Source organism: Myotis lucifugus, unplaced genomic scaffold (genome assembly GCF_000147115.1).
Source record: "Myotis lucifugus unplaced genomic scaffold, Myoluc2.0 scaffold_7, whole genome shotgun sequence".
NCBI classification, from domain to species: domain Eukaryota; kingdom Metazoa; phylum Chordata; class Mammalia; order Chiroptera; family Vespertilionidae; genus Myotis; species Myotis lucifugus.
In genome coordinates, this window is record NW_005871055.1 from 16,414,393 (window position 1) to 16,436,028 (window position 21,636).

Below are 21,636 nucleotides of genomic sequence, written 5' to 3' on the forward strand. Positions count from 1 at the left end.
TATCCATTCATCTACTGATGGGCACTTAGGCTGTTTCCAGATCTTAGCTATTGTAAATTGTGCTGCTATGAACATAGGGGTGCATATATCCTTTCTGATTGGCGTTTCTGTTTTCTTGGGATATATTCCTAGCAGTGGGATCACAGGGTCAAATGGGAGTTCCATTTTTAACTTTTTGAGGAAACTCCATACTGTCTTCCATAGTGGCTGCACCAGTCTGCATTCCCACCAGCAGTGCACGAGTGTTCCTTTTTCTCCGCATCCTCTCCAGCACTTGTCGTTTGATTTGTTGATGATAGCCATTCTGACAGGTGTGAGGTGGTACCTCATTGTTGTTTTGATTTGCCTCTCTCGGATGATTAGTGACTTTGAGCATGTTTACATATGTCTCTTGGCTTTCTGAATGTCCTCATTTGAAAAGTGTCTATTTAGGTCTGTTGCCCATTTTTTGATTGGGTAGTTTATCTTCCTTTTGCTAAGTTGTATGAGTTCCCTATAAATGTTGGAGATTAAACCCTTATTGGTGATAACATTGGAAAATATGTTCTCCCATGCAGTGGTCTTTCTTGTTGTTTTGTTGATGGTTTATTTTGCTGTGCAGAAGCTTTTTATTTTTTATGTAGTCCCATTTGTTTATTTTCTCTTTAGTTTCCAATGCCCTAGGACCGTGGTCGGCAAACTGCAGCTCGCGAGCCACATGTGGCTCTTTGGCCCCTTGAGTGTGGCTCTTCCTAAGCCTTAGGAGTACCCTAATTAAGTTAATAACAATGTACCTACCTATATAGTTTAAGTTTAAAAAATTTGGCTCTCAAAAGAAATTTCAATCGTTGTACTGTTGATATTTGGCTCTGTTGACTAATGAGTTTGCCAACCACTGCCCTAGGAGCTGTATCAGTGAAGAAATTGCTTCGGCATATGTCTGAGATTTTGTTGCCTTTAGATTCCTCTAGTATTTTTATGACTTCCGGTCTTACATGTAAGTCCTTTACCCATTTTGAGTTTATTTTTGTGTATGGTGTAAGTTGGTGGTCTAGTTTCATTTTTTTGCATGTATCTGTCCAATTCTCCCAACACCATTTATTGAAGAGACTGTTTTGACTTCATTGTATGCTCTTGCCTCCTTTGTCAAATATTAATTGAGCATAGTGGTTTGGGTCGATTTCTGGGTTCTCTATTCTATTCCATTGATCTATGTCTGTTCTCGTGCAAGTAACAGGCAGTTTTGAGAACAGTGGCTTTGTAATACAGCTTGATATCTGGTATTGAGATCCCACCTACTTTGTTCTTCTTTCTCAGGATGGGCTGCAGCTATACAAGGTCTTTTTTTATTCCAGATGAATTTTTGGAGAGTTCGTTCTAGGTCTGTGAAATATGCCATTGGTATTTTAATGGGAGTGCATTGAATTTACAGATTGCTTTGGGTAGTATGGACATTTTATTTTATTTATTTTAAAAATATATTTTATTGATTTTACAGATAGCAAAGAGGAGAGATAGAGAGTCAGAAACATCGATGATAGAGAAACATCAATCAACTGCCTCCTGCACACCTCCTACTGGCGATGGGGCAACGACCAAGATACATGACACTGACCGGTATCGAACATGGGACTCTGCAGTCTGAAGGCCGGACACTCTATCCACTGAGCCATGACCGGCTACGGCGGGTAGTATGGACATTTAATGATGTTGATTCTACCAATCCATGAACATGGTATGTTCTTCCATCTGTTTATGTCTCCTCTATCTCTTTTTTCAATGTCCTGTAGTTTTCTGAGTAGAGGTCTTTTACCTCTTTAGTTAAGATTATTCCTAGGTATCTTAATTTTTTTGGTGTGATGGTAAATGGGATTGCTTTTTAAATTTCTCTTTCTGTAAGTTCACTATTGGTGTATAGAAATGCCATAGATTTCTTGGCATTAATTTTGTATCCTGCTACATTGCCGAATTCATTTATTAAGTCTAATAGTTTTTTGATTGAGTCTTTAGGGATTTTTATGTACAATATCATGTCATCTGCGAATAAGGATAATTTTACTTCTTCTTTTCCAATTTGGATGCCTTTATTTCTTCTTCTTGTCTGATCAAAATGGCTAGTACTTCCAGTACTATGTCGAACAAGAGTGGTGAGAATGGGCATCCCTGTCTTGTTCCTGTTCTTAGGGGAAATGGTGTTAGTTTTTGCCCATTGAGTATGATGTTGGCTGTGGGTTTGTCATATATGGCTTTTATTATGTTGAGGTATGATCCTTCTATTCCCATCTTGCTTAGAGTTTTTATCAAAAATGGGTGTTGGATTTTGTCAAATGCTTTTTCTGCATCAATTGATATGACTATGTGGTTTTTTCTCTCTCAATTTGTTTATGTGATGTATCACATTTATTGATTTGCAGATATTGTATCATCCTTGCATCCCTGGGATAAATCCTACTTGGTCATGGGGTATGATATTTCTGATGTACTGCTGGATCCGTTTTGCTAGGATTTTGTTGAGGATTTTGGCATCTATGTTCATGAGGGATATTGGCCTGTAATTCTCTTTCATTGTGTTGTCTTTATCTGGTTTTGGTATTAGGGTGATGCTGGCTTCATAGAATGAGCTGGGAAGTGTTCCTTCCTCTTGAATTTTTTGGAATAGTCTGAGGAGGATAGGTTTTAGTTCTTCCTTGAATGTTTGGTAAAACTCCCCTGTGAAGCCATCTGGCCCAGGGCTTTTGTTTGCTGGGAGCTTTTTGATGACTATTTCAATGTCTTCCATAGTTATTGGCCTGTTGAGATTTTTAGATTTTTCCTGATTGAGTTTTGGAAGGTTGTATTTTTCTAGGAATATGTCCATTTCCTTCAGGTTGTCTAGTTTGTTGGAGTAGAGTTGTTCATAGTATTTTTTAACAATCAATTGTGTTTCTGTGGGGTCTGTTGTTCTTTCGCCTCTCATTTCTGATTTTGTTTATTTGGGTCCTCTCTCTGCTTCTTGGTGAGCCTGGCTAGAGGTTCATCAATCTCGTTTATCCTTTCAAAGAACCAGCTCTTCGTTTCATTGATCTTTTATATTGTTTTTTTTGGTCTCTATGTCATTTATTTCTGCTCTGATCTTTATTATCTCCTTCCTTCTGCACACTCTGGGCTTTTCTTGTTGCTCTCTTTCTAATTCTTTGAGTTGTAGAGTTAGATGATTTACTACCATTTTTTCTTGTTTTTTGAGATAGGCCTGTAGACCTATAAACTTTCCTCTCAGGACTGCTTTCATTGTGTTCCATAGGTTTTGGATTGTTGTGTTTTCATTGTCATTAGTTTCCAGGATGTTTTTAATTTCTTCTTTGATCTCATTGGTAACCCATTCAATATTTAATAACATGCTATTCAGCTTTCAAGTGTTTGAGTGTTTTGGATTGTTTTTATTGTAGTTTATTTCTACTATTATGCCATTGTGGTCTGAGAAGATGCTTGGTATGATTTCAATCTTCTTAAATTTGGGGAGACTTTGCTTGTGACCCAATATGTAGTCTATTTTTGGAAATGTCCAATGTGCACTTGAGAAGAATGTATATTTTGTGGCTTTGGGGTGAAATGTTCTGAAGATGTCAATTAAGTCCATCTGATCTAATGAGTCATTTAGGATTGCTGTTTCTTTGCTGATTTTTTTTGTCTAGAGGATTTATCCAGTGATGTCAGTGGTGTATTAAAGTCCCCTACTATGATTGTATTGTTGTCGATCTCTCCCTTGATATCTTCCAGGAGTTTTTTTTATGTATTTGGGTGCTCCTGCATTGGGTGCATATATATTTATCAGAGTTATATCCTCTTGTTGTATCAATCCCTTTAGTATTATGAAGTGGCCTTCCTTATCTCTTGTTATGGCCTTCACTTTGAGGGCTATTTTGTCCGATATAAGTATTGCTACCTCAGCTTTTTTTTTCATTTCCATTTGCCTGAAAGATATTTTTCCATCCCTTCACTTTCAGTTTGTGTGAGTCCTGTGTTCTGAGGTGGGTTTCTTGTAGACAGCATATATATGGATCATGTTTTTTTTTATTTTTTTATCCATTCAGCCACTCGATGTCTTTTGATTGGAGCATTTAGTCCATTTACGTTTAAAGTTATTATTGAAAAGTACTTGTTTGTAGCCATTTTTATTTTTTGTGCTTGTGTTCTTTCTTACCTTTTTATTTCTTCTTTTTACACCAGTCCCTTTAGCATTTCTTGCATTGCTCATTTGGTAGTCTTAAACTCCCTTAGCTTTTTTTTGTCTGTGAAGCTCCTTATTTCCCCTTCAATTTTGAATGATAGCCTTGCTGGATAGAGTATTGTTGGATTCAGTCCCTTGCTTTGCATCACTTTGTAAATTTGCTTCCATTCTTTTCTGGCCTGATGTGTTTCTGTTGAGAAATCATTTGATAATCTAATGGGAGATCCCTTGTATCTAACTCTCTGCCTCTCTCTTGCAGCCTTTAAGATTCTCGCTTTGTCCTGAACATTTGCCATGGTAATTATGATGTGTCTTGGTGTGGGTCTTTTCGGGTTCATCTTGTTTGAGACTCTCTGTGCTTGTGTGACTTTTTTCTTCCCCACATCAGGAAAGTTTTCTGACACTATTTCTTCAAATTGGTTTTCTACGCCTTGTTCCTCTTCCTGTTGTTCTGGCACCCCTATTATTCGTATGTTGCTTCATTTCATGTTGTCCCATAGCTACCTCAGGCTCTCCTCTTGTCTTTTAATTTTTTTCTCCAATTGCTCTTCAGTTTGGGTGTGTTTTGCTTCCCTTTTTTCTAATTCGCTAATTTGGTCCTCCCTTTCTCCTAGTCTACTATTGAAACTTTCAATGGTGTTTTTTATTGCAGCTATATCACTCTTCATTTCGTCTTGATTCTTACATAAGTTGATTTTTCCCTCCATCCGGTTTATGCACTCTAGGACCCTTATTCTGAATTCTTTTTTCTGACATAATGCATTGCTCTGTTTCACTTACCTGCTTTTCTGGTGATATCTCCTTTTCTTTCCTTTGGGGGTTTCTTTGTCTACCCATGTTTGATCTCACCGACAGATCTAGATGTTGAGTTTTTCAGGGGCTGCTCCTTGGGTGGCAGCGGCTCCTCAGGCTGCGGTTGCTCCTTGGGCGGTTTTGGTAGCAGCTGCTCCTCAGTTGGCAGAAGCTCCTCTGGTGGGTGCTGTTCGCAGCCGTGGTGGCTCCTCTGGATGGTCGGGGGAGGCATCTCGCACAGCTGCAGTTCCTCAGACAGAGGGTGTGCTGATCACGAGGCTGCTGTTCCTTTGATGGGGGCTGGCTGCACGCTGCTGTTGTTCCTCTGATGGGGTGGGCTGCTTGTGAGGCTACTGCTCCTTGGACAGGGGCAGGTTGATTGCAAGGCTGCTGCTCCTCGGAGCGGGGTAGGCTGCTCGCGCTGCTGCTGCTCTTCGGATGAAAGATGGGCTGCTTGTGCAGCTGCTGCTCCTTGGACGGGAGTGAGCTGCATGCGTGGCTGCTTCTCCTCAGACGGGCCACTCACCCGACTGCTGCTCATTGGACAGGTGCAGGCTGTGTGTGGCTCTGCTCCTCGGACATGGGCGGTCTGCTCGCGTGGCTGCTGCTCATCGGATGGGGGCGGGCTGCTCACACAGCTGCTGCTCCTTGGACAGGGGCAGGCCACGTGAGGCTGCTGCTCTTATGCCTGGGGCGGGCTGCTTGCGGGGCTGATGCTCCTTGGACAGGAGTGGGCTGCTCACGTGTCTGCTGCTCACGTGGTTGCAGTGCCCTGGACTTTCCAGGGGAATCTGCCCTTCCTGGCTGCAAACTGTCTCACCAGCTGAGTCTTCTTTGCCAATTCGGGGTGGATGTTATTTGTTTCAGCTGCTCATTCTATTTGCTCCAGGACAAGCCTTGGGACACATCCGCCTATTCCACCACTATCTTGTCTCCCCCTTGGATGCTGGGATCTTGATATGCTGCTTAGCCTCTGCCTTCTGTGTCCCACTGGCAGTATCAGCCACACGCATCTTTGCAATGGCAGTGACCTCTTCCTGCTGTTTCCTCAGCTCCTCCTCGTCCACACTAAACATCACCACATAGTGGTTGATGAGGTCTTCCACCACATGGCCAGCCTTGTAGTCCTGCCCATCTGTCTGGAAGAGCGTGAGCCCAAACACAATAGCCAGGTTGTGTGTGTTCATCTGGTTCATGTCAGAGAAGCACTGGACACAGTACAGGTGGCTGATAAGGGCCTTCACTGTGGCCCGGTTGACTGATGGCAGACACGCCAGGAGCCCTCGGTACCTGGAGACCTTCTCCTCCTTATCCTCAATCTCTGAAGCCTCCAGCCAGAATAGGCGCTGGGCTCCAGTGAAGAGCCCATCAGGCAGGTCTCGCAGGAAGCGTTTGAGCGCAGAGGAGACGTTGTCCACATGTTGCTCGCCCTCCTTGAGGCGCACAGAGCGAACATCCTGCCGCAGGCTCTCCAGCAGCTGCTGTGTCTTCTAAGTCTGTCCACTCTTGCGGGAGATTCCCTCGGAGGTCAGGCCACACTGCGTGATGTAGTCCACGCAGCGGTACACTATCACTGGGATGTCCGAGTCTCCCAGCTGCTGCTCTGACAGTGTATCCCCTGAGCTGGCCGCTGCTTTCTGGATGGACCCCAGCCAGCCCGCAAAGTCCAGTCGCCGTTCTCCCTGGATATACAGTGTCCTTCTCTCCACCAGCACCAACACCTGGTTCTCGCTGTCCCCTTGGACAGAAAGCTCCTGCAGTTTCCGCAGTTGCAATGGCTCCTTGCAGGGCCCCTCTGGGAAGATGGCATGGAGCTCGGAGCCAGTGAGAGAGAACCAGCCCTCCTGGGCCCGCTGTAGGCTCAGGCCAGCTTTGTAGGGTAGGTGCCCAAGCCATTCAAAATCCCAGGCCAGCAGATCCTCAGCCAGGGGAGGCACGAACGCCTTAGCAATGCACTTGACCCACTCACAAGCCAGGTCCGCACTCTCTAGTCCAAACAGATATAGTCGCTCTCCCTCCGTGTACACCTCAAAGGTGTGCTCAAAGCCGTGGGTGTCAGGAGGGGACACTGCCAGGTACACAATCTCGCTGGCCCAAATCTCCCCATTGGGGGTCACTGCCCGCTCATTCTCATAGTAGCTCAAGACCCTGTCACTAAGGATGTACCAGCGTCGGCTGAATTCTTCCCGGGCACAGCGCTCCTGCAGCGGCTTGGCAGTGGAAGTGGTCTTGTAGAGGAAGCCACTGTGGCTCACAGTTTGCAGGACAACTGAGTAGTGATTTTCCAGGGGCTTCATCAAATCCAGCCGAGGTACCTCTGTGGTCCGGTTGTTCTGAAGGAATTCCATCTGCAGTGTCTGCTCCGCCTGCTCCGCAAGAGCCACGGGTGTGGGAGCCTCTGGGCCCCCTGAGAAGCAATTGACCCCAGCTCCACATCCCAGGAGTGCCTGGGTCTCGGCCAGGTCTGTGGTAGTGACTGCGGCACACAGGACCTTGTCCAGCTCCTCCTGGTTGCCAAAGAGAGGATGGTAACTGCGGTACTTGCCCTCGAGGTGTTTGGCCTCCAGGTGACGCCGCAGGGCACTGCGGCTGCTGTGGGGCTGCAGGGCCTCACTAGGAGGCACGCTGGCTACCCAGAAGCAGTTCCCGGCGCCATTGCTCAGCTCTAAGAAGAGCTTGATGAGTGTTTCTGTCCACATCTTTCTGTCCATCTTCAGGCTCCGTACCTTGGAGACGCCAGCACCCATGCCACGGCGCTTCCCTGCACAGCGCTTGCAGATGACGACACAGAGGTTGATGGAGGCCCAGTCAGGCTGGGCAGCCCCGCAGTCAGCACAGCATCTGTTGGGGGCCATGGCCCAGATGCGCTCAGCCACCTCTGAGGTAGACAGGGTTTCGGCAATGGCTCCCTGCATGGCCTCCAGCCACTGTTCCTTCTCTAGTTATGTTTCGGCTGGGAAGCTGAAGATGCGGTACGGGGTAGTGAGATCGAAGCTACGCCGGTCCACTTCCTTCACATTGCCCATGCTCATGTCGATGAAGGTGATGCCGATGCCCAGGTGGTACTCCTCCAGATTCTTGTAAAGCTGCACTTTGTCCCCAACTACAGCCACATACAGTTTATTCTTGATGCCATTGCAGCTCCAGGCTGCCAGCACAGTCAGGCAGCTCTGAGCCTTGAACACCCAACAGAGAAGCACTAGATAGCTGGCCCGAGCACCCTGCAGGGCCTGCATCCACTCCTTCTGCTCCACATCACTCTCTGCCCGGAAGGCAAAGGTCCGATTGTTCATGATCACTTCAAACTTCTGGTCCCCAATGGCAGCCACGCGGGAGATGCAGGCCAGAGATAAAGCGCTTAGAGTAGGAGTCCTTGTTACTATCAAAGTATCGCAGGTACTCCACATCCAGTGTCACCCATCGCCTCTGATATATTTAAGATCTTTGCGGTGGGTTCTTGTCCAACCAGCCAGACTTGATGACCTGTGCGATGGGTGTGGGGACCCCGGGCAGTCGATCCATGGGATGGGGTGGGAGCTGGGGGATCAGGAGGCTGCTGGGCAAGGATGAGCTCAGGTGGCTGGTGTGCCATCCACCATTGGGGATGCCGTTGTAGGCTTGGTCATCCTCTTCTTCATCCCCTTGGTCGTCCGACAGTTCCTCCCCCTCTCTCAGCAGACTGGCCACATGCACCGCACGTCAGACTTAGCTTACTGAAGGCTCCTCCTTCTTGGGCTTCTGGCCCTCCTCTGGGGTCTCATCGTAGTCAGGGTCATCGAACTCTGGGAACCGGTGAAGAGGCTTTGGGGGAATATCTGGGAGGCTGGGAGAAGGAGGCCAGGGAGGCTCCCGGGGGAAGGTGACCCGGGGCTCCTCAGGTCCTGGCTGAGGAGAGGCTGACAGTGGTGATGACAGTTAACTCCTCTTCTTTGTAGGGAAGGCTGCTGGGCTGCCCAGGACACTGGTCCTCCCAGTTACTCTGAACAGCTGCTCATCTTGGCCTGAGGTGGTAGCTGCTCTGAGCAAAGACCATGAGGAGACCCGGTGCCGCAACAGTGAACTCGCAGCCTCAGGCTGGGCGCGCCCACCACCGCCCCCCCCCGCCCCATGGCCGTGTTTTCTTTTGGCATAAATGTTCTTTTTAAAATTTTGATGATAATCTAACTTTCTTTCCTTTTGAGTTATGTGTTCTTTTTTTCTAGAAGCCAAACATTCCTCCTTTCCTACTGCTCTGTCTCTTTCCTTCTTTCCCTCAGTCATTTTACTATGATCTCTTGGTCATTCTAAGGTTGATATTCTCGTGTACAAAATGTGCTTTAACTATGTGGCTTCAATTTTCTTTTTTAATTTCATACATGTTTTCCTGAATTACAGTTTTTAGTATTCATTCTGTTCTCTTGTTTTAGTTTTCTTCTTCAGGGACTCATATTATCTGCATTTTACTTTTTTTTCAATTTATGTTTAATTTTTCAATTAAAACATTACATACATTACATTAGTTTCAGGTGTACCATGTACTGATTAGAGATTTATATAACTTACAAAGTGATCACCCTTATAAGTCTAGTTATACATAGTTATTACAATACATAGTTATTGCACAATACATAGTTATTACAGTATGACAATATTTCCTAAGCTGTACTTTACATCTTTGTGACTATCTTTATAACTGTTAATTTGTACTTCTTAATCTCTTCGTCTTTTTCAACCCTCCCTCTCAACCCCCCTCCCATCTGGCAACTATAAATTTGTTTTCTGTATCTATGAGTCTGTTTCTGTTTTGCTTGTTCATTTATTTTGTTTTTTAGATCCACATATAAGTAAAATCATATGGTATTTGTCTTTCTCTGTCTGACTTATTTCACTTATAATAGCCTCTACATCCATCCATGTTGTCTCAATGGTAAGATTTCATTCTTTTTCATGTCTGAGTAATTATCTGCATTTTCAGTCTTTAATATTTGTTACTTTCTATCAGATTCTTTTTTTATTCATTTTTTCAATGTTCCTTTCTTAATCTTTTGTATTTCTTAAGGCATTGCTTCTTATGTTTATTCATTCTTGTGTTTTTTCCAGTTTAATCTTAAATTCTGAAATGATTTTTTAAAACTGATTTTTTTCTGCTACCTCATTTCTGAGTTTTTCTAATTCTGATTTATGTTTTCTTTTATGTTTTATATACCTTTCTTAATGTCTCCTATCATATTGAAATAGTAAGTTAGTTTTGAACTGCTCTGTGGGCCTATCTTTCTATTGTGTTTTAATTGTCTGCAGGGATATTATTTTGCTCCTTATTCTCTTTTATCCTTATGATAAATCTGTACAGGATTTGACCTTGAGATTTTTCTTTTGCCAGCCTTTATGTGAAATTAGTTTTACTGAAATATTAGAATGAGATTTCAAGAAATCTCAAAAAATTTTCAAGAAAATTTTCTAACTCAAATAGTTCCCATTTGTTATTTTGTGTAGTTTTTAAAACTTTGGTGACTTGCTTTTGGGTATTTCCTGGATCTGTTTCCTCCCCATTTGTACTTTTCTTTAAAAGCACAAAATGATTCATGAATTTGAGTATCATTGCTACACAGGGGCCACCTAAACTCTATATTATTCCAATTTTAGTGGAACAATATCAAAGCAAGCACAACCAAAGACTTTTAACAGGTTTTAATGCTCTGAGGATAAATTCTTCCCATAGAAGCTAATATTTAAAAAAATGGAAATCTGATTATATCACCCCATCCCCTGATGGCTTTCTGATTCCTCAGTGGCTTTCCACTACACTTAGGATAAAATCCAAACTCTTTCCCATGGCCTAAAGAATCTGAGCAACCTGGCTCTTGGATCTCATTTTGTACCCCTCTTCCCTGGCCTCCTAGCTCCAGACTTCTTTCTGGTTTCAGAAGAACCAAATTTATTCTGCCATTCCCATTTTTTGGAACTTTTTCCCCTTACAGTTTCAGCTCTTCATATGCCTGGTTCTTTCTCACATTTCAGCTAAAATGTATTCTTTTCAGAGGTGATTTAAAATTATATATATATATATATATATATATATATATATATATATATATATTTCCTTATTGTTTACAGTATTACAGATGTCCCCAATCCCACCCCTACCCCTTTCTCCCTCCACCAAGCCTCTATCCCACACTAGGCCTTCACCATACTATTGTCTTGTCCATGGCCTATGCATATCTACACTAATAAAAGAGAAACATGGTAATTAGCGTACGACCGCTACCCTTCCCATTGGCTAATCAGCATATCCTTATGCAAATTAACTGTCAGCCAAGATGGCGGCCGGCAGCCATGCACTGAAGCGAGCAGGGAGGCTTGCTTCCTCCAGTGACTGCGGACTCCAACGTTCCCCGCCTAACTTGCCGGCCTCTCAGCTGCAACTCTAAGCAACTATGTACTATGTTGCAAATAAGAAGCTAAACAAAACCCCAGAAACCGGCTTTCAGTCAGCCCCGGACCGCAACATTGTATCGATGTTTTCAGCAGTGAGGCTTCAGAGCTAAAGCTGGCCCAGAATAAAAAAAAAAAAAAGAAAACAAGGAGCGGTTGGGAGCTTTTAGTCACCTGCCAGCCAGAAAACAGCCCTCAGCCCCTCACCCAGACTGGCCAGGCACCCCAGTGGGGACCCCCACCCTGATCCAGGACACCCTTCAGGGCAAACCAGCCGGACCCCACCCATGCACCAGGCCTCTATCCTATATAGTAAAAGGATAATATGCCTCCCGGCACCGGGATCAGCGGAGCAGCGAGGCCTCCTGGCACCGGGATCAGCGTGACGGGGGCAGCGCCCAAACCCCCTGATCGCCCTGCAGCTCTGTGTGTGACAGGAGGCGGGGCCACAACCTCCCTATCCGCCCTGCTCTGTTCCTGACAGGGGAAGGCACCCCAACCCCCTGATCTGCCCTGCTCTGTGCCTGATAGGGGGGAGCTCCCCAATCCCCTGATTGCCCTGCGGCTCTGCGTTTGACAGGGTGCAGCGCACCAACCCCCTGATAGGCCCTGCTCTGTGTGTGACAGGGTGCGGTGCCCCAACCCCTTTCCCCCCACGGGCCCTGCTCTGTGAGTGACAGGGGGCAGCGCCCCAACCCCCTGATCGGCCCTGCTCTGTGCATGACAAGGGGTGGCGCCGCAACCTCCCCATCGACCCTGCCTTGAGTGTGACAGGGGGCGGTGCCCCAACTCCCCAATCGGCCCTGCTCTGAGCCTGACCAGGGGCTGCACTTAGGGATTGGGCCTGCCCTCTGCCACCCGGGAGCAGGCCTAAGACAGAAGGTCGTTATCTCCCAAGGGGTCCCAGACTGTGAGAGGGCACAGGCCGGGCTGGGGGACCCCCCCCCAGTGCACAAATTTTTGTGCACCGGGCCTCTAGTCTATATATAAAAGCCTAAGCAACCTAACGACCAAACGACCAGTCGACTGGTCGCCATGATGTGCACTGACCACCAGGGCAGACGCTCAATGCAGGTGCTGCCCCCCTGGTGGTCAGTGTGTTTTCACAGTGGGAGCACTGCTCAGCCAGAAGCTGGACTCAACGGCTGAGGAGTGCAGCTGCGGTGGTGCAAGCCTCTCCTGGCTCCACAGCAGTGCTACCAAGCAGTGGAAGGGGCAGTGGCAGGCACAGCGGGGCCAGGATGAGCTGGAGCGGTGCCTAGCCCTGGCTTGGGCTCCTCCCTGGCCACCTGCCGCTTCAGGCACTATTACATCCCTCAGGGAATGTTGGACTGCTGTTTTCAGCCCGATCCCCACAGGCCTACCGGGATTGGGCCAAAACTGACAGTCCGACATCCATCTAGGGGTCCTGGATTGCGAGAGGGTGCAGGCCAAGCTGAGGGACCCCACTGGTGCACAAATGCATGCACTGGGCCTCTAGTCCTATATAATAAAACCCTAATATGCAAATCGACTGAACGGCAGAATGACTGGCGGAACAGCCAGTCACTATGATGTGCACTGACCACCACCGGGCAGACGCTCAATGCAGGAGCTGCCCCCTGGTGGTCAGTGTGCTCCCACAGGAGGAGTGCCACTCAGCCAGAAGCTGGGCTCACGGCTGGTGAGCACAGCAGCAGTGATGGGAGCCTCTCCTACCTCCATGGCAGTGCTAAGGAGCAGCGAGCGTGGCTGGCAATCACAGTGGCAGTGGCGGGAGCCTCTCCTGCATCCGCTGCAGGTGGGCGGTAAGGAGCAAGTGGTCCCAGACTGAGAGAGCCCTGGACTGCTAGAGGATTGGGCCTAAGCCAGCAGGCAGACATCCTCTTAGGGGGTCCTGGACTGTGAGGGCTCAGGCGGGGATGAGGGTCCCACGCCAGTGCACGAATTTCATGCACCAGGCCTCTAGTATGCATATAAGTTCTTTGGTTAATCTCATCCAGTCCAGCCCCCCACTGCAATTCCTCTGAGATATGTCAGTCTCTTCCATGTCTCCACGTCATTGGATTTATTTTGTTGGTCAATTTATTTTGTTCATTAGATTCCAAAAATAAGTGAGATTGTGTGATATTTGTCTTTTTCTGACTGGCTTATTTTACTTAGCATAATAGTGTGCATCTCCCTCCCTGATGTCATCCTTCTTTTTTACAACTGCATAGCATTCCAGGGTGTAAATGTACCACAGCTTTTTTTATCCACTCACCTACTGATGGGCACTCAGGCTGTTCCCAAAACTTAGCTATTGTAAATAACAATATTATGAACCTAGGGGTGCATATATTATTTCTGTCTGATTGGTGTTTCATGTTTCTTAGGATACATTCTAGAAGTGAGGTCACTGGGTCAAATGTTAGTTCCATTTTTAATATTTTGAGGAACTCCATTCTGTTTTCCTTCGTGGCTGCACCAATGTGCATTCCCACCAGCAGTGTACTAGGGTTCCCTTTTCTCCACATCTTTGCCAGCACTTGTAGTTTGTTGATTTATTGATGGTAGCCATTCTGACAGGTGTGAGGTGATACTTCATTGTCTTTTTAATTTGAATTTCTCTGATGATTAGTGACTTTGAGCACTTTTTCATATGTCCCCTGGACATCTTTTTTCATGCTGTTGAGCATCCTTGCCATCGTTATTCTGAACTGTATAGCTGATAAATTTCTTATCTCTATTTTATTTATCTCTTCTTCTAGAGTATTCTCTCATTTTTTCATTTGGGATTTATTTTTTTGTCTCCCCATTTTGGCTGCCTGTTTGGGTTTGTGTCTATGTATTAGGTAGAACTTGTACTACTCCTAATCTCTAGTGTGGGACCATGTCAGATGCTGTTTGTGACTGGCCTGAGTACCCTGTTTGGAGCTATCAGCAATCCACAGCATGTGGCTCCCTCTGCTGGGGCTGGGTGCCTTCGGAAAAGAACAAGATGTGCATCAAGGTCTGCTCTTCCTAGCCCTGGACCCAGAAAAAGATCAAGCAAAGACTCAAAGCCTCCAGAGGTCCACCTCTGCTTACAGCCTGATTGTTATTCAGTCTTGATTTGCCTCAGGCAATGGACTACAGGGTGGGACTAGAGGTTTTCCAACAGAGTGGGGAAATTGATTTGCCCCAAACAAAAGTTGCCTTGATGATAAAGGTCTGCTAGAGAAAGATGTCCTCTGTAGTAGGAGGGAATGACTTAGCACAGGATACTGGGATGGCTGCCTTCTGAGCTCTAACCCCAGGGCCCTAACCCTGGATTCTGCTCACACAGCTCTAGTCCACACTGCTCTCCCTCTGCTGGAGCCCAAGGTGAGTGGCTGCACATGAAATTTTGTGTGTTGGCCCTTTAAGAGAGTGCCTGCATTTCCAGTCATCTCTCCCTGGAAGACAGCAACCCTGCTGCTTTTCACAACCAGATGGTATTTGGGCACCTTTCTCAGTTCTGATGCTCTGAGCTTGGGGGGCCAGCTTGGGGTTTAGACCCAAGAGTTCTCAATGGGAACCCCCCTGCCCCAGTTGAGATATCCCTCTGGAACTTCAACTGCTGTCTGTGGGTGCTTGTCCAGTTCTTTCATACCTCTGCACTTCCTACCAGTCTCCATGGGTTCTCTGTTTTCCATCCTTGGTTATCAGGGTGCTCTCCAGCTAGTATTCAGTTGATTATTCAGGATGATTTTTCTGTATTTTAGTTGTAATTCCAGTTTGGTCCTGGGAGAGTGTCAGTGTAGCTTCCACTTACTTCACTGCCATTTTGGAATTTTCTCCTTCTCCTCCTCCTCCTCCTCCTCCTCCTCCTCCTCCTCCTCCTCCTCCTCCTCCTTCTTCTTCTTCTTCTTCTTCTTCTTCTTCTTCTTCTTCTTCTTCCTCCTCCTCCTCCTCCTCCTCCTCCTCCTCCTCCTCCTCCTCCTTCTTCTTCTTCTTCTTCTTCTTCTTCTTCTTCTTCTTCTTCTTCTTCTTCTTCTTCTTCTTCTTCTTCATCTTCTTCTTTTTAAAGCAGTCCCTTTAACATTTCTTGTAATGGTGGTTTGGTGGTAATGTACTCCGTTAGCCTTTTTTTTTTTTTTTTTTTTGGTGCGGGGGGTGGGGGAGCTCTTTATTTTTCCTTTAAGTTTAAATGATAGCCTTCCTGGATAGAGTATTCTTGGATCAGGCCCTTGCTTTTCATAACTTTGGATACTTCAAACCACTGTATTCTAGCCTGAAGTGTTTCTTTTGAGAAATCAGCTGACAGTTTGATGGGAACTCCCTTGTAGGTAACTTTCTGTCTCTCTCTTGCTGCCTTTAAGATTCTTTTGTTTTTGTCTTTAACCTTTTCCCTTTAATTATAATCTGGGCATGGGCCTCTTTGGGTTCATCTTGCTTGGGATTCTCTGTGCCTCCTGAACTTGTGTGACTTTTTCCTTCACCAGGTTAGGGAAGTTTTCTATCATTATGTCTTCCAACATGTTCTCCATTCCTTGCTCACATTTTTCTCCTGTTAGCCCTCTGATGAAGATATTGTTATGTTTCCTATTGTCCCAAAGTTCCCTTCACTATCCTCCTGCTTTTTAATTATTTTTTTAATATTTTCTGCTCTAATTGGGTATTTATTTCTTCCTTGTCTTCCAAATCATTGATTCCATCCTCTGCTTCATCCAATCTACTTTTAATTCCTTCCAGTGTATCATTGATGTCAGATATGCTATTCTTCATTTATCACTAATGCTTGTTCATGGTTTCTATTTCCTTTTTCCTGCTGTTGCAGTTTTCACTAAGTTCCTTATAATTCTCCTTAAGTTCCTTGAGCATCTTTATAACCACTACTTTGAAACCTATTTCTGATAGATTGCTTGCCTCCATTTTTATTTAGTTCCTTTTCTAGAGATTCTGCCTTTTCTTTCACTTGGAGGTTGTTTCTTTGTCTCATCATTTTAGCTGTATCTTTGTGTTTGTTTATATGTATTATCTAGAAGTGTTATGCCTCCCAGTCTTCATGGGATGGCCTTATGTAAAAAATGTCCTGAGATACCCTGTGGTGCAGTCTCTTTGATCCTCTCAGCTGGATGCTCTAGTAATGTTCCTTGTGTGGGTAATTTGGGTTTTCCTCTTGCAATTGGGACTTGATTGTTGATGTCCCATTTGTAGGTAGGATCTCCACTCCAACTTTCTGACTCAAAGGCTCCAACCTAACCTTGTCATCCTAGTTGTCATACTATTCTTCATTTATCACTAGTTCTTGTTCATGGTTAAATTGCCATATTTTCTAGCAGGTGCTGACAGAACAAAACAAGACTGAACTAAAAATAACAAGAAAAACAAAACAAAAAAAGCAATAACAACCAGTAAGACTAAAAAAGAAAATGAAAGCAAAGCAAAGCAAAAAAAAAAAAAAAATGAGAATACTAAAAGACATGAGACCAAAGAATTAGAGGGAAAAAAAGATAAAAAAAAAAAGACAAAAGGGAAAAAAGAACCAAAAAAGAGAATATGGAAGCAAAGAAGGGAAACAAATTGAATACATAACAAAAGGAAAAGGAAACAAAAATAAAAGAAATAATAATAATTTTTAAAAGTAACAATAATGAATATATTAAAATATATAATAGAAAAAGAAAAACTGGAAAAGCAAAGAGAAAAGAGGAGATAAATTAACATAAAACAAGAAAAATTAGAATAACAATAAAAAGGAGAGAGAAGAGAATAGAATAAATTAACAAGAGAAATAAGAGATATGAAACAGAAAAAAAGAGAAGAAAAAACCCCAAAAACCTTTAGATCTACTATTTGTAGAGCTCACTGTATTTTTATCTGATGTTGTTAAATCTGATACTTTGGCATGTATATCCCAGGGCCTCCCGGGAAGTTCTCTGGTGCAGGCCCATGTGAGTCATTGTCCCTGCCTGGCTCTGGGCACCCTACCTGAGGCCTGATAAGGAGCCCCATGTAGTCTGAGGCAAGGGGGAATGGCTCTAAGCTGGGCCTCCATTGCCCAGAGACTGGATATGCCATGTCTCGGTCCTTGAATGTCCCTATTCTGAGCTGGTATCCCTTCTCCAATGGAAATAGGCTCTGCCAGGGTATCCTGGTCTTGGCTAGGATGTTTTGAACGCATTCGTGTTGGGAGTGGTGCCCATAGTTTGTAAGAGTGGAGGTAGGCATCTCCTCTTCTTCCAATGCCTCAGCTCTGCCTGGCTTGCTTGCACCACACCATGGTCACCTCTAGCAGGGAGGAATAAAACAAACAAATGAAAAATCAGCCCCGCTTAACACTACAAACTTTCAGCACCACTGGCCCCCACTAGCAGGGTTTCTGCCCAGGTTCTGACCAAATATCCAAGTATCCCATGCCACCAGCCCCAATTATAGAGGTGCAGATTTCCAGTCCAGACCCATTCCCCCTTGACTTGGGTTGCTGCAGGTCAGGTCAGCAGTAGCCGTTCTGCGGGTGGGGACAAGAGCATCTTTTCTGTGTTCCAGATGGGCAGGGCTGTTCCTCCTTCTTGGTCCTTACGTCCAGTCCCTGTTCTGCTCTCTGCCATTAGTGCCTCCAGGAAATAGGGGGTCCCTCAGATTCAATGCTGGGTGTGTCCTTCAGTCCCCTCTGCTGGAGGCTTGCCCTGAGCTCCTCCGCATGGCCCCCCTTGCAGACGCAGATCAAGGCGAACTTCCCAGGCTGGATGATGGTGGAGTCCTAGTGCTGCTCCCTCCCAGGGGGGTTTTAGCCACAGGCTCTTGCTGCTGCACCCATATCATGGTCTCCATATCCAGTTCTGTCCAGGTCATCTTTCTCCATCCCGGGCACTCCTGGCTCACCCTCAGATCTGCAACCTCATTAGTTTCCATCTGGCCCTCAGCCCTATCAGTGCCCAAGGCCAGGGAGGTTATAGTCTTCTCTCTGTTCAGAGGTGATTCTTCACCACCTTTTTAGAGGTAGTCCTACACCACCATAATCACTATCACAAATTTCTTTTATTTATAGATTGGATATTGTCACAGAAATTCTTAGGTTTTTATTTTACTTGCTTATTGTAAATTTAGTGAAGCTGATGATCTCTCCTGCTGTATTTTCTACTATGTCTCCTGTGCCTTCAACAGTCCTGGTGATAACTGGAACGGTGAGCTGAGGTGTTTTCCCGGGGTCATGTCTCTCGACGCCGAAAAATGAGGTCCGCGCACCAGAAGATTTGAGCAAAAATGTGGAAAACTTATTACAAGCAGATTCAGACTCTCTGCAAGGGGAGGGGGACCCATTAATGGGCTGCCTGTTAAAGCCTTATAGTCCTGGGGTATATATTTGCTACAAGCCTGCTCTATGTCTACCTGTGTCGTCATCTGATTGATTCCCTCATTGTCCTTGTCCAGCAACAGACCTGTGTGAAAAGCCATTGCCAGCGTGGCTTTCGGGTTCAAAGGCTTGGAGAAAGAGCTGACGTGCAAATTGACACACAAGACAAGAAATATTAATTTGGAATTATCAGGGGAAGCCAGGGAAAGCTTAACTGTAGTAGTCAAGTTCCACTGAGTCTCCGTTCCTGTCTGCTTTTATTTACTAGAATACATAATTGACTTTTAGGAATACAAACAGACATATTAATGGTGATTGTTTAGTAAACAGCAAGATTGTCAGGTTTTGGAGGAGTTTGCTTTAGGCCATTGAGTCAGCAGTAGGTAATAAAATGCAAATATTCACCCTGTGAATATCAAAGCCCAAACTCAGCCTTCTGGGGGGACTTCTCGCATTTATATTAATTACTGTTGATCTTGGTTTCTAGCAGACCTGAACTTTCCCTGTTTCTATGTTCTTTCTCTGTTCCTATTCTGAACTTTCTCTGTTTCTATGCATTCATACACCTTGTGACTGCAGGCCCCGCCTTGTTTTCCCAGGCCTCTGGCTTTGAGTCCAGAAACATTTTATTATTTCTGCTTGGTTGGTTTCTGTGATTGGCTTTGCTCAAACTGCCGTGTCTGCTGCTCCCTGCCCTAACTTCTCTCACTGGCACACAGTCAGTATGCAATAAATGGAAGAATAAATGAATTTAGTTCAACTATCATCTTCCTATCATTGTAGATATCTTTTTATGCCTTTCATTATTCATGCATTTACTCAGTTTTTCATTCACCCATTCAAAATCTTATCTGCTTACTTCTGTCTTCTGAGCTCCTTTAGGAAAGAGTTAATGTTAATCATCTTTGCATTTCCAGCACATCATGGGGATTCAATAAGTCTTTTTTGTTTTCTTTTCTTTCTCTAGAGATTGAAGATGCAAGGAAAGTTGTAAGATACCCAGTGAGTGAATTGGGAGATGAGGAGAGAAAAAAATTTTGTAATCTAATTTTATGTTCTGTGCATTAAATGTGCTTTCTTATATAATACTAGAGGTCCAGTGCATGAATTTGTCCACCAGTGGGGTCCCTTGGCCTAGCCTGCGGGATCAGGCCGAAACCAGCTCTCTGACATCCCCCGGGGGTCCTGGATTGCGAGAGGGTGCAGGTCAGGCCGAGGGACCCCACTGGTGCATGATCGGGGCTGGGGAGGGACACTGGAGGTTGGCCAGCTGGGGAGGGACCATGGGAGGGCTCCAGGGCATGTCCAGCCTGTCTTGTTCAGTCCCAATTGGCCAGACATACCCCAGCAGCTAGCTAACCTACTGGTTGGAGCTTCTCAACCACTCACTATGACGTGGTCAGTGCATGTCATAGTGAGTGGTTGAGTGGCCTTTGCATATCATTAGCATATTAACACTTTGATTGGTTGAATGGCTGACAGGTCGACTGGACACTTAGCATATTAGGTTTTTATTATATAGGACTAGAGGCCTTGTGCATGAATTTGTGCACGGGTGGGGTCTGGCTGGCCCACCCCAATCGGGGCCCATCAGGTCAGGCCAGCAGGGAGGAGAGGGAGGGGGGGAGGGACCATGGGAGGTTGGCCAGCCGGCCCCATCCCCTGGTGGAACTCCCAGTAGAGAGGAAAATTTGCATATTAGCCTCTTATATAAGATCTCATTTGATCTTCACAAAAGCCTACACAATGAAAGAGTTATTACTATTCTCATTAAGAAATGAAGATGCAGAAGCCTTGTGAGTTTGATTGAATTTATAAAGGTAGTGGGTGGTGCATCTAAGATAAAAAGCAAGGTCATTTGATTCCAAGCTCAGAGCTTTTTGCATTAAACTGGGGCAAGTGTGTCTCTGATACAACACCATGAGGTAAGTGTTCTTTTAGAGATGATAAATGTTTGAAGGCAAATCCACAGAGGAGTGCTGATATTGCTTTAGGCTAATGCAGCATCATTGGAATAAAAGTGTAATCTCAAAGGGCTATGAAGTATAGAATCCATTTGCGTGTACAAAGCCTGGTGTATTAAAAAAATGAGTCTCACCTTCATGCATGTCTAGAACAGGAGCTGAGAAACAAATGAAAGTGGGTGTATGGACGGGGCAGGATGACACTGGAATAAGGAAAAGATTGGCAAGGGGGCCATGGTGGGTCAAGGGGAGACAGCAGTGCTGTGGTAAACTGTGTATTATGGGTGGCAGGGAGCTGTGTGGTATCCAAAAGTCAATGAACGGCTGGTGGCAGGAGGAGTCTTTTGCTGAGGTGGAGGACAAAGTGAATGCCTGGAGCCAATCAGGATCTGGTCTAAGTCCAGGTGGTGTCCTGACCGGTGGAACCCTCTGATGTGAGCCCACAAAGTGTGGCTTGTTTTGTGTTTCCTATGGGCTCTCTTATTCTTTCTGTACTTTAAATGTTCTCTTTGAACAGCTAACATGTTGTCTAAACCAGATCCTGGGAGAAAATGCTATAAAGTTGCCAACTTCATTCTTTACTCATTCATCATTTTAGTAGTGGCTCCTGCTATCTTCTCTGTGGGTCCTCATAGATGGTGGGTGCAGGCAACAGAGAACCTGAAGACATGTCTCCCTGGGCCCCTGAGGCTGTTCTGAAAAGAGATAGGCCACCCCCTCCTGTTCTCAAGAAGCAGTCTCCCTGCCTTACACCCTTAGCAACTAGACAACTGAGGGATGCTTGGTGTTTATAGCATTTTCTTGAGCACTTGCTGTTGCCCTGGGTGTAAAAGGCATCTTCGTGTGTCATTTGTCATGCTTCCTTTTTCTAATTTTAATTTTAATATTTCGATGACAGTTTACTTTCAATATTTCTTTGTATTGGTTTCAGATGTACAGCATAGTGGTTAGACAATCATATATTTCAGTATCCACTTGGCATCATACATAATTATCTCAAT

At 45.2% G+C, this 21,636-nt stretch overlaps 1 pseudogene; it reads right to left on the minus strand.

Annotated features, from left to right (window-relative positions):
* The window catches only part of LOC102436202, a 10,283-nt pseudogene extending 1,405 nt beyond the window's left edge, over nucleotides 1-8,878 (minus strand).
* Nucleotides 8,879-21,636: the final 12,758 nt, after the last annotated feature.